We start from the raw sequence: 18,249 nt of genomic DNA, 5'->3' as shown, positions 1-18,249 counted from the left end.
AGAAAAATGGCTTGCATACCAATTCTTTGATATTTGTTATAACTTGTTTTATTTTCTAGTGCAGGGACCAGTGAGCTTTTTAGGTGAAATGCAATATAGTAAATAGGTATAGGGTTTGCAGAGCAATAATGTCTACTCAAACTCTGCTGTTGTGCAAAAGCAGCCCTAGACAATATATAAATAAGTAGGCATGGCTGTGTTCAGTTAAACTATTTATAGAAACATATCCTGTCTGAATTTGGTCCACGGGCTTCAGTTTGCCAGGCCCTGGCCTACTACATAAACAATTAAAAAGTGTTTCAAAGCATTTCTGAATAGAATATATAGTTTCTCATTGTTAGGTACAGAGTTCTACATGATCATAGATATCCATGATCATAGATAAACTTGTTAATTATGGTTTTCAAATATGTTATATGTGTATACATTTTTGTTTTATCAACATGTGCATTAACATCTCCCACTCTTATTTTGAATTAGTCCACGTTTTCCAGCAATTCTACCAAGTTTTATTTACATATCTCATAGGTATATTGGTGCAGATAAGTTTAGAATCATTACAACTTCCTATTGGTTGAATTGTTCATTAAGTTGTGACTCAGTTTTTAAAAATGCATCTTGTTTAATTTAGTTCAATTTCACTTATTTGAGGGAGTGTTCTATATTTCTAGAGGGGTCAGCTGTTCTCTGGGAAATCTAACTATACATGATGAAAAATAATATTGGAGACACAGCTGTACTTCAACAGTCTAAAGTGTTTTTGCTAAAATTACTCATCCCTAAGAGCCAGAATGTTTTATTTGGCCAGGAGAATCAGGACTGGGAACTATTCTTCAAGAAGCTTGTTCCCAGCTCATTAAGGGACTCCCACCAGCATCACTGAGAAAGAACACAGTTCCCACATCCAAAGAACACGACCCTGTGAAGAGTGAACTCAGTGAAGGCCCTAAAGGCCACAGTGGCAAAATAGCAGATAGGGAATTTGAGGGGAGAGGAAGGGAAGGACAAACAGTGAAAGTGCATTCAATGAAAGAAGGGGCTCTCAATTCTGACTCCACTTATCCTAACAGTGGTCATGTTCCATCCTTTGTTTTGTACACTTTTCAAAATAATTACTACAGCTATACCAAGACTAAAAAATAAGTACTTATAATCAAGTAGGTCATGCCAGAAAAGAATACTATCTGTAAGCGTATCTCTCATTTACTCTGTTCAGAATGCTAGCTATCCCTTTTTGCTTGTCATCTCTAGTTTTCTTCAAAGCCTTACCCCCATCCTCCAAAATTCAACTCAATCCATCCTTCAAAAGTAGAAACAAGACTATTTTAGGGCTATAATCTAGCAAGTAGTTGCAGCTTTAACCGAGAAAGGAAAATGTGGAAAAAGGAAAAGAAAAGGAGAGCAGGATCTAGTATGCAAAGGAAGAATTCAGTGATAGGTGGCAGGATGAGCAGCAAACCTAAGGCCCAATCATGGTACCTGATTGCTTTGGGAGCAGCTGTTCAGAGAAGCTTGGGCAGGCTCAACCTTTAGTCTCCCGGCCTTTTCTGGCCACGAGGCCCAGGTTCAGGTATAATGTCACTGGACTAATTCAAAGTCTTCCACAGGCTTGTAGTGGTTCCTCAGGCTTTATGTTTAACCTGGCATATGCCTCTCCAGTTTTGTTTTGTTCTGTTTTTCCTACCTACCATCTTTTCCTTTTTTGCTTCTCACTCGCATATACTGCAAGAAACTGGGCATGTTCTACCTCTTCCTTCTCTCCAAAAGATCTGACAAAACAAATGCTTATAAATAAAAAACCCTGTGAGTTGACACTATCAGAAATTTTCTTGTCATTTTGAATTGGGATGGGGAATGTAGGAGGGGGGATTCCTTTCCCCCTCTAATTTTGCCATGTCTACTGGCAACTGCTACAGCCTACTCTACATTCCAGTAATGCTCTTAGTTTCATAGCTGAAGATGTCCTTAGCAACGGATCCAAACTTTGCTTACAAAATATGGTACCAGTTCCCACAGAAAACTTTAAATTTAGTAAATTTGGAATGAAATGCTTGCAAAATTCTGAACTGGAGTAGCTTGGTGGGTCCTGAAACTCTGAAAGAAAAAGTCAAGAGAAAGTACTTTGAAAGCAAAGTACTGAGACTGATAAGATCACCTCAAAAATGCATGGCTGAAGAAAAAGTTTCACCTTCTTTTTGTGGAGAACTTAAATGCTACAAAATTTCTGTTGCCAGTTCCATGTCAGCAAAACTAAATCTTCAAGTTAGTAATACTTTTCTTTTCTCTTTTTCCTTCCTCCCCTCCTTCTTTCGTTTCCTCCCTCCCTTCCTACCTTCTAAAAAATGCACACAGAGTTCCTCAGTAACCACCAGCTCACATCAGGGCCAAAGCACTCAGAGCCACGGGAACCTGACCTTTTGTGCAAACTCTCACTATTAAGCCTGGGCTACAGTAACAGAGAAAGGGACATTTAATGTAAAAAATCATGGTGTCACAGGACCTGTTCTAGCTTGAAGTTACAAAAATGCTGTGAAGATCATTTAGATATCAGAGGACAACTCTGCAGGCAGAATGGCTACCTGGTTGTTGTCTGTCCAACAATCAGGCATTTAAAAAAAATCTTATTTTTTTTTTAGATTAAAAAAAAATAGATAAAAAGCTTGGGCAAGATGGCCTCAATTTTAGTCTTTAATGTTGAGTTCATTTCTTCTTCCTAATTTGAATGTTGATACATTTACATATTTGGGGGGCAGTTTTCAAACTATGACTAATTTAAATTTAACTTTTTCTGGTCAACTTTTGCAGTCAGAGTTAGGTAAGTAGAGCCATGGCTGCTGGCAGTGGCAATCCGGGTCTTTTTTTTTTTTTTTTTTTTAATTTTTATTTATTTGACAGAGAGAGATCACAAGTAGGCAGAGAGGCAGGCAGAGAGAGAGAGAGAGGAGGAAGCAGGCTCCCCGCTGAGCAGAGAGCCCGATGCGGGGCTCGATCCCAGGATCCTGGGATCATGACCTGAGCTGAAGGCAGAGGCTTTAACCCACTGTGCCACCCAGGTGCCCCGGCAATCCGGGTCTTAATAGAATTATTATGTTTACTGGATGAGCATGCTTGGTACATTTGGAAGCACTGTTATATAAATTCTTTGTTCCTTGAATAGAAGCTAATATAATGATAAAAACTCTTACATCATCCTTATTTTGTGCAGGACAGTGTTCTAAATGCTCTACATACATTAACTCATTTAATTTGCATATCACTCTTATGAGATGGGTACTGTTATTAAAATCTCTTTTACAGAGGTGAAAACTGAGGCATTTGCCCAAGGTTAGTGAGAGAGCTGGGATTTGGATCTAGGCAGTCTTAATTTAGGGCCCCTTAACTCCTATGCAGTACTGCTCATCTAACTTGAAAAGCAAACTTTATAGCTCTTCGGTTGTACCAGTCTCTCAGCTGGATATCAGAATCCACGGGGCTTTGTGCATAGAGCCTAGTTGAATATAATAATCTATGTTCTTAAATTTGAACACACTCATCTAACTGGAGCAGAAGCTGATGCGTGTGGTGAGCAGCTCCCCTTCTCCAAAACAAAGCCCTGTTGGGGCTTTGGACCCATTTAGTCCAGATTATGTCAGTAATTAATTCTCTCTCCCATCCCTGCTTCTATCCTGCATTTCAGCTGGGCAGAAAATATATCCTGGCCTGCTAGACTACTTCTGGTTTATGCTTTTCATTCCCACATCCTGTCTGGTTCGGTATTTGCTTTGTCCTTTAATATGTTAATATGCACTGCTATTTTCCAAGTGTGGGAATGGAAATGAAGTCACTCTTAGGCTTATTTCACCCCTGAACTCTGCTCTTCGCAGCACAACTGTTAACAGCTCCCAGAACAGTGCTCTGTGTACACATTTTGGGAAGTGCCAGTATAGGGGAGTGATGAAAGAGGTCCTAGAAGGCTTACATTCTATTCCAACTTTTGTGATCTTGGGAAAATCACTTACTTTATGCCAGTTTTCTCATTTCTGGACTGATGAAGTCATACTGCTCTGATTTATGATTCTCTTCTGGTTCAGGCCAATTTCTATTAAGAATGCTGTATATCCTGGATATGTCAAAATTTCCAGAGTGAGGTAGAATGTTGAAGTATAGAAGGATAGGGTAACATTTTAAAAAATATAGGTGAACATGGCCTGTTACATGGTATGCAAGTTACATCATGTCCCCTGAACAGAAATTTCATAAGGAAAAAGCCTATGAGGTTGCAGCTAGACCTGCTACTCACTCACTCTTGTTATAAAGTGTGATCCCAAGGAAGAGAAATGTTACAATGTAAAAGCACAGTTTCTGTTAAGACTTCTCTGTAGCCTTCAGAGACATCAGCTACCTATTAGATTACTTCATGTATGCCCTTAATGTACATCTTGTGAATCATTAAAGGTGGGTGTAATGTTCACATGCCCTGCATCAGAATGCTTAACTTTCTTACCCACCTTTTCTTTTTTTTTTTTTTTTTAAAGAGATTTCTTTTTTTTTTTTTTTTTTTTAAAGATTTTATTTTATTTATTTGAGAGAGAGAGACAGTGAGAGAGAGAATGAGTGAGGAGAAGGTCAGAGAGCGAAGCAGACTCCCCATGGAGCTGGGAGCCTGATGTGGGACTCGATCCCGGGACTCCAGGATCACGCCCTGAGCCGGAGGCAGTCGTTTAACCAACTGCGCCACCCAGGCGTCCCTCTTACCCACCTTTTCAATGGAAAATGCCAGAAATTACCTTTTTGTGTAATTTAGAACAAGATAATTTATTTGCATCATCGTTTTAGATTCCTACTGGAAACCGGGCTTTAGGATATTAACTTATCAACTAATTACCATCTACATGAAAAATACATAGGATTTGTGTTTGGAATGGTCTTTAAGAACCATAATTCTGAGGTTTTACATGACAGTTTGGGATAAACTGAGATGTAACAGTCTAATGGGGTGAATAAATAAAAGAGACTAAAGCAAAACTTGAGTTTGTCAATTCTATACTATCAATTTGGTGAGGTCATCACTAAAAAAATTTTTTAACCCTTTTCTCTGATTTAAAAGTAATATATACTTAGAATAATTGGGATTCCAGAAGAAGAAGAAAGAGAGAGGGGAGCAGAAGGTATACTGGAGAGAATTATTGGGGAGAATTTCCCCAATATGGCAAAGGGAATGAGCATCAAAATTCAGGAGGTTCAGAGAACGCCCCTCAAAATCAATAAGAATAGGCCCACACCCCGTCACCTAATAGTAAAATTTACAAGCCTTAGTGACAAAGAGAAAATCCTGAAAGCAGCCCGGGAAAAGAAGTCTGTAACATACAATGGTAAAAGTATTAGATTGGCAGCTGACTTATCCACAGAGACCTGGCAGGCCAGAAAGAGCTGGCATGATATTTTCAGAGCACTAAACGAGAAAAACATGCAGCCAAAAATACTATATCCAGCTAGGCTATCATTGAAAATAGGAGGAGAGATTAAAAGCTTCCAGGACAAACAAAAACTGAAAGAATTAGCAAACACCAAACCAGCTCTACAGGAAATACTGAAAGGGGTCCTCTAAGCAAAGAGAGAGCCTACAAGTGGTAGATTAGAAAGGAACAGAGACAATATACAGTAACAGTCACCTTACAGGCAATACAATGGCACTAAAATAATATCTCTCAATAGTTACCCTGAATGTTAATGGGCTAAATGCCCCAATCAAAAGACACAGGGTATCAGAATGGATAAAAAAACAAAACCCATCTATATGTTGCCTCCAAGAAACTCATTTTAAGCCCGAAGACACCTCCAGATTTAAAGTGAGGGGGTGGAAAAGAATTTACCATGCTAATGGACATCAGAAAAAAGCAGGAGTGGCAATCCTTATATCAGATCACTTAGATTTTAAGCCAAAGACTATAATAACAGATGAGGAAGGACACTATATCATACTCAAAGGGTCTGTCCAACAAAAAGATCTAACAATTTTAAATATCTATGCCCCCAATGTGGGAGCAGCCAACTATATAAACCAATTAATAACAAAATCAAAGAAACACATCAACAATAATACAATAATAGTAGGGGACTTTAACACTCCCCTCACTGAAATGGACAGATCATCCAAGCAAAAGATCAACAGGGAAATAAAGGCCTTAAATGATACACTGGATGAGATGGACATCACAGATATATTCAGAACATTTCATCCCAAAGCAACAGAATACACATTCTTCTCCAGTGCACATGGAACATTCTCCAGAATAGATCACATCCTCGGTCCTAAATCAGGACTCAACCGATATCAAAAGATTGGGATCATTCCCTGCATATTTTCAGACCACAATGCTCTGAAGCTAGAACTCAACCACAAGAGGAAGTTTGGAAAGAACCCAAAAACATGGAGACTAAACAGCATCCTTCTAAAGAATGAATGGGTCAACCGGGAAATTAAAGAAGAATTGAAAAAAATCATGGAAACAAATGATAATGAAAATACAACGGTTCAAAATCTGTGGGACACAACAAAGGCAATCCTGAGAGGAAAATATATAGCGGTACAAGCTTTTCTCAAGAAACAAGAAAGGTCTCAGGTACACAACCTAACCCTACACCTAAAGGAGCTGGAGAAAGAACAAGAAAGAAACCCTAAGCCCAGCAGGAGAAGAGAAATCATAAAGATCAGAGCAGAAATCAATGAAATAGAAACCAAAAAAACAACAGAACAAATCAACGAAACTAGGAGCTGGTTCTTTGAAAGAATTAATAAAATTGATAAACCCCTGGCCAGACTTATCAAAAAGAAAAGAGAAAGGACCCAAATAAATAAAATCATGAATGAAAGAGGAGAGATCACAACTAACACCAGAGAAATACAAACTATTATAAGAACATACTATGAGCAACTCTACGCCAACAAATTTGACAATCCGGAAGAAATGGATGCATTGCTAGAAACATATAAACTACCAAAATTGAACCAGGAAGAAATAGAAAGCCTGAACAGACCCATAACCAGTAAGGAGATTGAAACAGTCATTAAAAATCTCCAAACAAACAAAAGCCCAGGGCCAGACGGCTTCCCGGCAAAATTCTACCAAACATTTAAAGAAGAAATAATTCCTATTCTCCTGAAACGGTTCCAAAAAATAGAAATGGAAGGAAAACTTCCAAACTCATTTTATGAGGCCAGCATCACGTTGATCCCAAAACCAGACAAGGATCCCATCAAAAAAGAGAGCTATAGACCAATATCCTTGATGAACACAGATGCGAAAATTCTCACCAAAATACTAGCCAATAGGATTCAACAGTACATTAAAAGGATTATTCACCACGACCAAGTAGGATTTATCCCATGGCTGCAAGGTTGGTTCAACACCCGCAAATCAGTCAATGTGATACAACACATCAATAAAAGAAAGAACAAGAACCATATGATGCTCTCAATAGATGCTAAAAAAGCATTTGACAAAGTACAGCATCTCTTCCTGATCAAAACTCTTCAAAGTGTAGGGATAGAGGGCACATACCTCAATATCATCAAAGCCATCTATGAAAAACCCACCGCAAATATCATTCTCAATGGAGAAAAACTGAAAGCTTTTCCACTAAGGTCAGGAACACGGCAGGGATGTCCATTATCACCACTGCTATTCAACATAGTACTAGAAGTCCTAGCCTCAGCAATCAGACAACAAAAGGAAATTAAAGGCATCCAAATTGGCAAAGAATTAGTCAAATTATCACTCTTCGCAGATGATATGATACTCTATGTGGAAAACCCAAAAGACTCCACTCCAAAACTGCTAGAACTTGTACAGGAATTCAGTAAAGTGTCAGGATATAAAATTAATGCACAGAAATCAGTTGCATTTCTCTATACCAACAACAAGACAGAAGAAAGAGAAATTAAGGAGTCAATCCCATTTACAATTGCACCCCAAACCATAAGATACCTAGGAATAAACCTAACCAAAGAGGCTAAGAATCTATACTCAGAAAACTATAAAGTACTCATGAAAGAAATTGAGGAAGACACAAAGAAATGGAAAAATGTTCCATGCTCTTGGATTGGAAGAATAAATATTGTGAAAATGTCTATGCTACCTAAAGCAATCTACACATTTAATGCAATTCCTATCAAAGTACCATCCATCTTTTTCAAAGAAATGGAACGAATAATTTTAAAATTTATATGGAACCAGAAAAGACCTCGAATAGCCAAAGGGATATTGAAAAAGAAAGCCAAAGTTGGTGGCATCACAATTCCGGACTTCAAGCTCTATTATAAAGCTGTCATCATCAAGACAGCATGGTACTGGCATAAAAACAGACACATAGATCAATGGAACAGAATAGAGAGCCCAGAAATAGACCCTCAACTCTATGGTCAACTAATCTTCGACAAAGCAGGAAAGAATGTCCAATGGAAAAAAGACAGCCTCTTCAATAAATGGTGTTGGGAAAATTGGACAGCCACGTGCAGAAAAATGAAATTGGACCATTTCCTTACACCACACACAAAAATAGACTCAAAATGGATTAAGGATCTCTATGTGAGAAAGGAATCCATCAAAATCCTTGAGGAGAACACAGGCAGCAACCTCTTCGACCTCAGCCGCAGCAACATCTTCCTAGGAACATCGCCAAAGGCAAGGGAAGCAAGGGCAAAAATGAACTATTGGGATTTCATCAAGATCAAAAGCTTTTGCACAGCAAAGGAAACAGTTAACAAAATCAAAAGACAACTGACAGAATGGGAGAAGATATTTGCAAACGACATATCAGATAAAGGACTAGTGTCCAAAATCTATAAAGAACTTAGCAAACTCAACACCCAAAGAACAAATAATCCAATCAAGAAATGGGCAGAGGACATGAACAGACGTTTCTGCAAAGAAGACATCCAGATGGCCAACAGACACATGAAAAAGTGCTCCATATCACTCGGCATCAGGGAAATACAAATCAAAACCACAATGAGATATCACCTCACACCAGTCAGAATGGCTAAAATCAACAAGTCAGGAAATGACAGATGCTGGCGAGGATGCGGAGAAAGGGGAACCCTCCTACACTGTTGGTGGGAATGCAAGCTGGTACAACCGCTCTGGAAAACAGCATAGAGGTTCCTCAAAATGTTGAAAATAGAACTGCCCTATGACCCAGCAATTGCACTACTGGGAATTTACCCTAAAGATACAAACGTAGTGATCCAAAGGGGCACGTGCACCTGAATGTTTATAGCAGCAAGGTCCACAATAGCCAAACTATGGAAAGAACCTAGATGTCCATCAACAGATGAATGGATCAAGAAGATGTGGTATATATACACAATGGAATACTATGCAGTCATCAAAAGAAACGAAATCTTGCCATTTGCGACAACATGGATGGAACTAGAGCGTATCATGCTTAGCGAAATAAGTCAAGCGGAGAAGGACAACTATCATATGATCTCCCTGATATGAGGAAGTGGTGATGCAACATGGGGGCTTAAGTGGGTAGGAGAAGAATCCATGAAACAAGATGGGATAGGGAGGGAGACAAACCATAAGTGACTCTTAATCTCACGAAACAAACTGTGGGTTGCTGGGGGGAGGGGGGTTGGGAGAAGGCGGGTAGGGTTATGAACATTGGGGAGGGTATGTGCTTTTGGGTAAATTGGAAGGGGAGGTGAACCATGAGAGACTATGGACTCTGAAAAACAATCTGAGGGGTTTGAAGTGGCGGGGGGGGGTGGGAGGTTGGGGTACCTGGTGGTGGGTATTATAGAGGGCACGGCTTGCATGGAGCACTGGGTGTGGTGAAAAAATAATGAATACTGTTTTTCTGAAAATAAATAAATTGGAAAAAAGAAGAAAAAAAAGTAATATATACTAATTGTGGAAATTTTAGAAAATTTGGTACCATTTTAAAAAGATGGCCCCAGTAAAATAAGAGATCCACTATTACAATTTTGAAACATTCACTTCTGCCTTTTGTTCTGTCTCTGTGTTATGTATATAGGTATACACAGTAGGTACACTATATTATGTATATAGGCATACAACTTAACATATTTGAAATTACATAACTTATATAAGTACTGACCTTTTAATATTATCTCATGAGCACTTTTTCATGTTAGTAGTCTTGAGGAACATTTTAAAAAAAAATATTTTATTTATTTCAGAGAGACAGAGCATGAGCAGGGGGAACAACAGGCAGAGGGAGAGGGAGAAGCAGGCTCCCTGCTGAATGGGGAGCCCGATGCAGGGCCGAATCCCAGGACCCTGGGATCATGATCTGAGTCAAAGCCAGAGGCTTAATCAACTGAGCCACCCAGGCATCCCTTGAAGAACATTCTTGTTGCCACTGTTTGCCTATACTTATTTGTTTTTCTACCCTTACATTATTTCCAATATCCGCCTTTGTAATAGATTTTTAAGATTTTACATATTTCTGATTAGATTTTATTTATTTCTAATTAGAATAGATTTCTAAAGGGAAGTTACAATATAATAAGTTATGTATGTTAATGTATTTATTTTATTAAAAATTTTATTATGTTCAATTATCCAACATATAGTAGGTACATCATTAGTTTCTGATAGTGTTCAATGATTCATTAGTCGCATATAACACCCAGGGCTCATCACAACACGTCAGGAGAAAAAAGAAAGAAATAAATAAAATCAGAATCAGAAATAAATAAATAAAATCAGAAATGAAAGTGATATCCATCACCTGGTTACCCCAACCCTCCATCCCCCTCCCTTCTATAACCCTCAGTTTGTCTCCTGGAGTCCAGAGTCTCTCATGGTTTGTCTTCCTCTCTGTATGTTTTTTAGGGGTCTTAACCATTTTCCATAAAGTTTTAGGGCACTTTGTAAGTCATCAACATCTATTTAAAAAGAAAAAAACAAACCTGTTTCATCACACCACAGCAAGTACTGAATTTTTAAGCGTTGCCAATAGGTAAAAGTGACTGCATTTTAATGTGCATTCATTTGGTTATGACTGAGAGAATAGTTTATTCTTTTTATAAGCCATGTAGTATTTCTTACATGAATAGAATATTCTTAACCTTTATTCATTTGTCAAGAAGGCTTTTAATGTTTTCCTTATCAATTTTTGTGGGTCTTTTAATGTTGAGGTTAATTTTTAAAGTTGTTAGATCTTTATTTATTATTGAAGTTTAGCTAATATACAATATTTTGCTGTTCAGCTTGAATGATTTCCATTACCCTCTTCCAGATCATTGACCCATTCTTCTGCATTCTTTTAATCTGCTGTTGCTTCCCTCTGATATATTTTTCATTTCAGTTATTGTAGTCTTCCACTCTGATTTTTTTTTAAATATTTTCCAACTCTTTGTTGAAGTTCTCACTGTGTTTATCTATTCTTTTCCTGAGTTCAGTGAGAAGTGTATGGTATGACCATTACTTTGAGCTCTTTATCATGCAGATTGCTTATCTCTGTATCACTTAGTTCTTTTTCTGAGGTTTTATTTTGTTTTTTTTTTTTGTTTGTTTGGAACGTATTCTTTAGTTTCCTCATTTTGCCTGACTCTTTGTTTCTATGTATTAGATTGATGAACTATGTCACTTGGTTTTGAAGGAGTGGTCTTATGAAGAAGATGTCCTGTGGGGCCAATAAGCACGATTTACCCCCCATATCCCCCGTCATCAAAATGACGCACTCTAGGGGTGTCTCATGTGGGCTGTGTGTGCCCTTTGGTGGCTGGGACTGGCCCCCTGGGCACGAGCCACTTTGGGGGGATGCCAGTCTTTGCTGAGGCCACCCGGAGGCTATGGAAGGAGGTTCTTTGGCAGGATGCCAGTCCTTGCCAAGGTCACTGCCGGGTGTGGTAGGGCTGGAGCTGCTTTGAAGGGGTACCTGCTGGAGTGGGTGGGTTGGGTGGGCCATCTGCAGCGGAAGCAGTGTTGGCAAGGTTGAGGGAGAGTGACAGAATTAGCATCTGCCAGTGTCAGACCAGCTAGGCAGAAGGACAAGAAAAATGGTGCCCGCCAGTACTTGTGTTCCCAGAGAAAGTTCCAACAGACCCTTGCTCCTCTGGCATACACTCTAACGTTAGTCAACAAATCTTCATTATGTCCCAGGCACTTACCAAATTGCTGTCTCTGTGCTGGGTTTTGGGTTGAATGAGTTTGTGCACAGACCCTTTATGAAAAAGAGTTTTGGTTTCCCATAGTCCTCCAGTTCTCCCAGAGTTAAGAACCATTTATTTTCAAAACCAGATGCTATGAGGGTTCCTCATTCCAGTGCAGGTCCTCAGGGCAGGGGGAGTGTACCCAATGTGGGCCTTGAACCCCTTGCTCCCTAGAGAGACCTCCATCATGCCTGTGATATCCCTCCAGGATTGAGTTACCGTATCAGAGGTATGGGTCTTGATCAGACCATGTTACTGCTACTCCTATCCTTCTCAATGTAGCTTTTTCCTTTATATCTTTAGTTGTGGAAGAGCTATTCAGCTTGCCTTCAGATTATTCTCAGAGAGTCACTCTATATGTAGTTTGAACCTTGGTGTGTACATGAGAGGAAGTGAGGTCAGGATCCTCCTAGTCTACCATCTAATCAAGATTCCAGATTGTCTTATCTTTAAATTTTTAAAGTTGTTTTTGATCTATGGATGTCTTAAATTATAAGGAGATCAAATATATCATATTTTTTCCGAGCAATTATGTTTCAAAAGTTCTCCCCATCCCAAAGTAGATACTTTCATCTAATCTCTTTGTACAGCTTAATCTTTTTTTAGAACAGTTAGATCCTATGAATTAGTTTTTTGTTGTATAACATAAAGTGAAGCTCTAACTTAGTATCTTTTCAAATATTTAATCAGTTGTTCTAACATCTTCCTGAACCATTCTTCCCTTCCTTACTGTCTTGTTATAGTACTTTCATTTAATCATAACACAAATCATACATATGCTAGACCCTAGCCATTACATTAATCCATCCATTGATCTACTTGTGAATCTTCTATGGGCTTTCTTCCACCTACGTCATGCCACTGAAATTATTCTTGCTAGGGACACCACTAATTTCTCAATTGTCAAATTGGATATGGCACAGGGTTAAAAATAGAGGCTCTTTAGAGTCAGGCTCCCTGGATTAGAATACCACCTCTGCCATTTAAAGTTATGTGGCCTTGGAAAAGTTACTTGCTCATTCTATGCCTTAGTTTCCTCATCTATAAAATGGGAATATCATAGGGTTACCTTATAGGGTTGTTACATGGAATGCTGATATAATGAATGTAAATTGTTTAGCACACAGTCTGGCACACAAATAAACTCTCAGGAAAAGATCATCATAACCATCATTTTATTTGATTGTGCTGGGGCTTTTGACACTGATGTCAACCCTCAATTTTCTGACACTCTTCCTTTGTTTTCTGGCACATTATAGTTTGGTTCTCAACCCATAACTTCATGTGCTCTCTTCTTGAACCTAGTTCTTAAAATGCTGTCATCCTTCAAGGTTGATCTGAGTCGAAGGCAGAGGCTTAACCAACTGAGCCACCCAAACGTCCCTTGAAGAACATTTTTGTTGCCATTGTTTGCCTTTGTTGCCATTGTTCTCTACCAGTCTATTCTCTGGTGACATATACTCTCGATGTTCCTTCTTCTAAGCCAGGAACTGGCAAACTTTTTATTAGAGGACAAGGTAGTTAATACTTTATGTTTGTGGGCCATATGATCTCTGTCAGAACGACACTTTGATTGAAAGTATCCATTGAAAATACATAAATGAGTAGGTGTGGTTATGTTACAACAAAATTTTATATATAGGGCCACCTGGATGGCTTAGTCAGTTAAGTGTCTGCCTTCAGCTCAAGTCATGATTGGCCTGGGATTGGCCCCTTATTGAGCTCCCTGCTGAGCAGGGAGTTTGCGACTCCCTCTCTCTTTGGCCCTACCCCAGAGAGAGAGTACTTCTGCTTGTGCTCTCTCTAGCTCTCTCTTTCTCAAACAAATAAAATATTTTTAAAAAGTTTATATATGAAAACAGGTAGCCATCTCAGGCCACAGTGTGCCAATTCTTCCTTCAGGTCATAACAGCTTAGGTATCTCTTGATTAGAACAATCATCACATTGCATCTGTCCTCTCGACTGGACTGTGGGCTACCTGATAGCAGGGTGCTCTTTCATCCTTGTTTGCTCTGCATGTAGCATAGAGTCCACAGATAATATTCAATCCACATCTGCTGAAACTCTAAATAAGACGACCACACAACATCAATCTTAAGAGTTCAAAGCTTTGTTGTGCTGTAAGGAAGAAGGCATTTCTTCCATGTGAGACCTCCAGTTAGCTATCAAAATAAATGACAGAGAAGATCCCATGGCCTGTATAACACAATGAAACAACTAGTAGAATTGATCTCTCCTTCCCAAATGTGAGAGGGAAAATTCAGGTCCAGGAAATTCACAGTTTCAAGGACCAAGTAATATTGCAGACATCAAAATAGAGTTGCTCAGTGTGATTTATAAAAAGGACATATTTTATAGGAATTGAGAAACAGCTGTTTCCCCATTTCTGTTTTAAAAGGGGTAATAGGCTACAGGGCTCATGAGTATATGCTAAGCATATGGAGAACATTTATTTGCTTAAAGAAATGTGACATGAAACTGGCAAAGGGCTCAATTTGTAAGAGATAATGTTCTGGTGGGTGAAATTAAGAGGATAAAAAGGATATAGAGAGAGTCATTTCAGTATTGTGATTAATGAAAAAGGAAACACCAATAAACACTGAAGGGAAAAAAATAATTTGAAGCTGAAAAGAACTAAATATGCTCTAGGGAAGGCACTAGCTATAAGAACCAAGTATCACTTGCAATATTAATGGCTTAAGTAAAACAAATTTTAGATAAAGATGACACTAGTTTTGGGAAAAGCATGTAAACTGAAACCTTAGTCAAAAGTAACAGTGTGAATATTGAGTTTCTCTAAATATAGTGTAGAAGATCCTTATAAAGTTAAGAATACCTGGAAAATATATTAGAGACTCTGGGGAAGAATTTTAGACTTCTGGAATATAGAAATAGGTAATAGACAAAGAAGCATGTTTAACTTTTTCCTTTTAATTTCCATGCTCGAACTTACCAGCAGTATATTTTTAGTGTAATTAAACATTTGCTGAACTCCTTTTATGGAGATTACTCATTTTGTATGACTCAATACATTCTCTCAAGTGGCAATTACCAGACAGCATTCTTGATAATTTCTTACAATCATAAAAATCACTATTTCTGTCAAAAAAATACCCAAGATTTCTTAGATAGAACAAAGCTAATGTTGGTTTTCTTCAGCTTTCTCCTTCTATCCTAAGAATTATTAAGGATTCATTGTGTGGCTGCATGGACATTAAGTCATTCGTCCTTCAAATATTTAATAAGCACCTGCTATGTACTGGGTATTGTGCTAAGCCTAGAGGAGACAAGATGAATAGGATATAGTCCTTACTCTGAGGAGGTGACCATATAGTGAGAATGACAGACATGTATAAACAATTAAAATGCAATGTGATGGAGAACATATATAAAGTCATTAGGGACTTGGGGTAGGGGAAGCGGGACTATAAAGGAAAAGCACTAGGGAGTTTTCTAAGGTGATGAAACTGCATACTGATTGTGGTGGTGGTTACACAAGTCTATATGTGTGTTAAAATTCATAGACTAGTATGCTAAAAGAAAAAAAGGCTAATTTTATTGTATAATTTAAACATTAAACTAAATAAACCACAATGTGATAGATGGCATCAATAGAAAACAGTTAAATAAATTTTGGTGTATTTGTATGATGAAATACTATTAAACAATTAAAGGAATGGACTATTGGTAAATGTCAACAGCATGGATGAGTCTTACAAGCACTGCTGAGTGAAAGAAGCAGGATACAACAAAATACATTCTGTATGATTCTATTTATATGAACTTCTAGAGTGGGCAACATTAACATAGAATGACAGAAATCCCACCAGTGGTTAGTACTTGTGGCAGGATGGGGTGGGGAGACTGACTGGAAAGGGCCCGTGGGGAATTTTCAGGTGAGACTGAAATGTACTAGGTCTTGGTCAAAACTGACTAAATAGTACACTTAAGATCTGAGTACCTCAGTAAGTGTAAATTATACCTCAGTAAAAAATATGCATTTAACTATCTTGGCTTATCTTTCACAACATACAATTTCTAATGGTGTTTAAAGTTGTTAAAAAGTTAACAGCTTCTCTATCATATGCTATCATTTTCTTTTTTTTAGAAAAACTGGAATTTCTATGTTTTTTTTTAAAATGAAAAACATAATACCCAATAATAAATCTTATACAAACAGTGAAAGTGGAGCACAGAGTACCTAGCAGTAGGGGGACAAGGAGGACAGAACACTACTTCCTGTTAGTGGGAGGATCTGTTGGTGCCTATTAGGAAAGGCATTCAGGAAGAAGTTAATCTCATTTGAATGTTGAAGAAAGAGTAGCAGTTCAATGCACAAACCAGGAAAGAAAGAGCATTCTAGAACAACATGTGCAAAGTGACAGACATGAGAAGGCTGGGGGAAGTCGTTCTGGGTGAAGAATACACAGGTGTGCTGGGGGAAATGAGGCTCTAAAGGAGGCTGGGCTCTGACTGTAAAGATCACCCCTCCCCTCTCCTCCCCCTAGTGCCTCAGTGTTTTGCACTTTACATGTACAGTTTAACTTAATCCTCATAATCTCTATTTTTTAAAGCCAAGGTATGGCAAGGTGCAGGGTCTGGCCCAGGCCCCTCAGCCACTATCAGGGGAGCAAGCATTCTCACACAGATAGTTAGGACTCTCTCTCATCCTTAAGAGTGAACTGCCTGTTTTATGCCACATTGGGGAGTCTGGCCTTGATCATGATGCTGATGGGATCTGTGGGATGCTTTATCTGACCAGATTCTACTTTAAAAATCTACTTTATCCTTTGATAAGAATGGATCATTTGGGCTGTAGTTCTTAAGTCTTTGGTTACTGCCTCATACTTAAGAGCAGAACTATTTCTAACAAGCTCATTAGTAACAATGGCTCGGAAGTGATCACCAAGGGCTGTCCTCATACTCTCCATTCAACAAATCTGCCCCTGCCAATAAGTTCTAATTTTCAGATTAACAATTAGATGATGATTCCATAAGTTTCTAAGTGGGAGATGGGGTACTCTTGGGGGCCCTAAATCTAAAAGGGAACATTTATGTAGTGGAGGAACCTGTACTGTGGAGTTTTGTGCAGATGTCCACATCAACGATCCCAGAGGATGCTGAGACATTGAAGTAAATAGGATTCACTGACCAGATGTCTTCCAGGTCTTAATCTAGGTTTCGAAGTAGAACTCTGCCAGGCTTGGAGGTTTCAGAGCCATCCTTGAAGAGAGGCTATTGTCTCTGTGTTGCTCTGAGGATTATGGTTCTCTGCTGGAGGAGACCCCAAGAAGACTCTCAGAAAAGACACTTCACTAGAATGGAAGGTCCTTCTACTCTTTGGAAATGAAGACTGGGTCAAGAGCTTGGCACTACATAAATGCCTTAATTAATAATGGCTTAAAAATAAACACAGCAAAGCTACATGGAGTGCTATAATCCATAAAGTGTGTTCACATTTGTTATTGAAAAATAATTTTGAGCCCCACAAAAATGCTGGAAATCTGTATTTTACAGATGAGGAAGCTGAGGTTTAAGTTGCTGACATTTATACAGTTTGCCTGCTGTTATTTTTCCCTGGGTTCCCTCTTTCCTGCTCTGCCCGATTTTTTTTATTTTTAAAAAAATAACTATTCAGCTGTGGGCCATCTTATCCTAGAAAAGATTTAGGGTAGCTTATAAGAAAAATGAGGCAGTATAAGTTTAAAGTGGGAGGAAATATGAGAAAAAAAATAATTAGACCTGAAATCAATCCAAGAGTTATAGTAAAGATACCATAATGACCTATATATTTGCTATTGACTGGGCAAAAATTTAATTCTAAGGTTTTTAGGAGCCAATGAGAAAAAGGAAACCTTGTCACACTATTCAGAATAGCCATAGGCTAAAACAGTAACAATAATAAAATAATCACTCAGGAGAATTACAACTATTTTTGGTTCTTAATAATATCCACACAAGTCTAATACACAGCAATTTTCTTTGATAATTTACAAGCTTTGAACTAGGCCTTAAGAGGTGATTTTGGTTCTCACACTGTCTTTTTAGTATACATGAGAACCTACCATGTCATGTTTTAAAG

The 18,249-nt window shown here is 38.4% G+C and overlaps 1 protein-coding gene across 4 annotated transcripts in view; it reads right to left on the bottom strand.

Moving 5' to 3' along the window:
* Positions 1-18,249, bottom strand: part of CMSS1 (cms1 ribosomal small subunit homolog) — a 389,957-nt gene that overhangs the window by 49,308 nt on the left and 322,400 nt on the right. The gene's annotated exons all lie outside the window — the stretch shown is intronic.

The sequence above is a fragment of the Neovison vison genome, chromosome 6 (assembly GCF_020171115.1).
Source record: "Neovison vison isolate M4711 chromosome 6, ASM_NN_V1, whole genome shotgun sequence".
Taxonomy (NCBI): Eukaryota; Metazoa; Chordata; class Mammalia; order Carnivora; family Mustelidae; genus Neogale; species Neogale vison.
The sequence above is the reverse complement of the archived record's forward strand: the minus strand, read 5'-3'. Positions and strand labels throughout refer to the sequence as shown.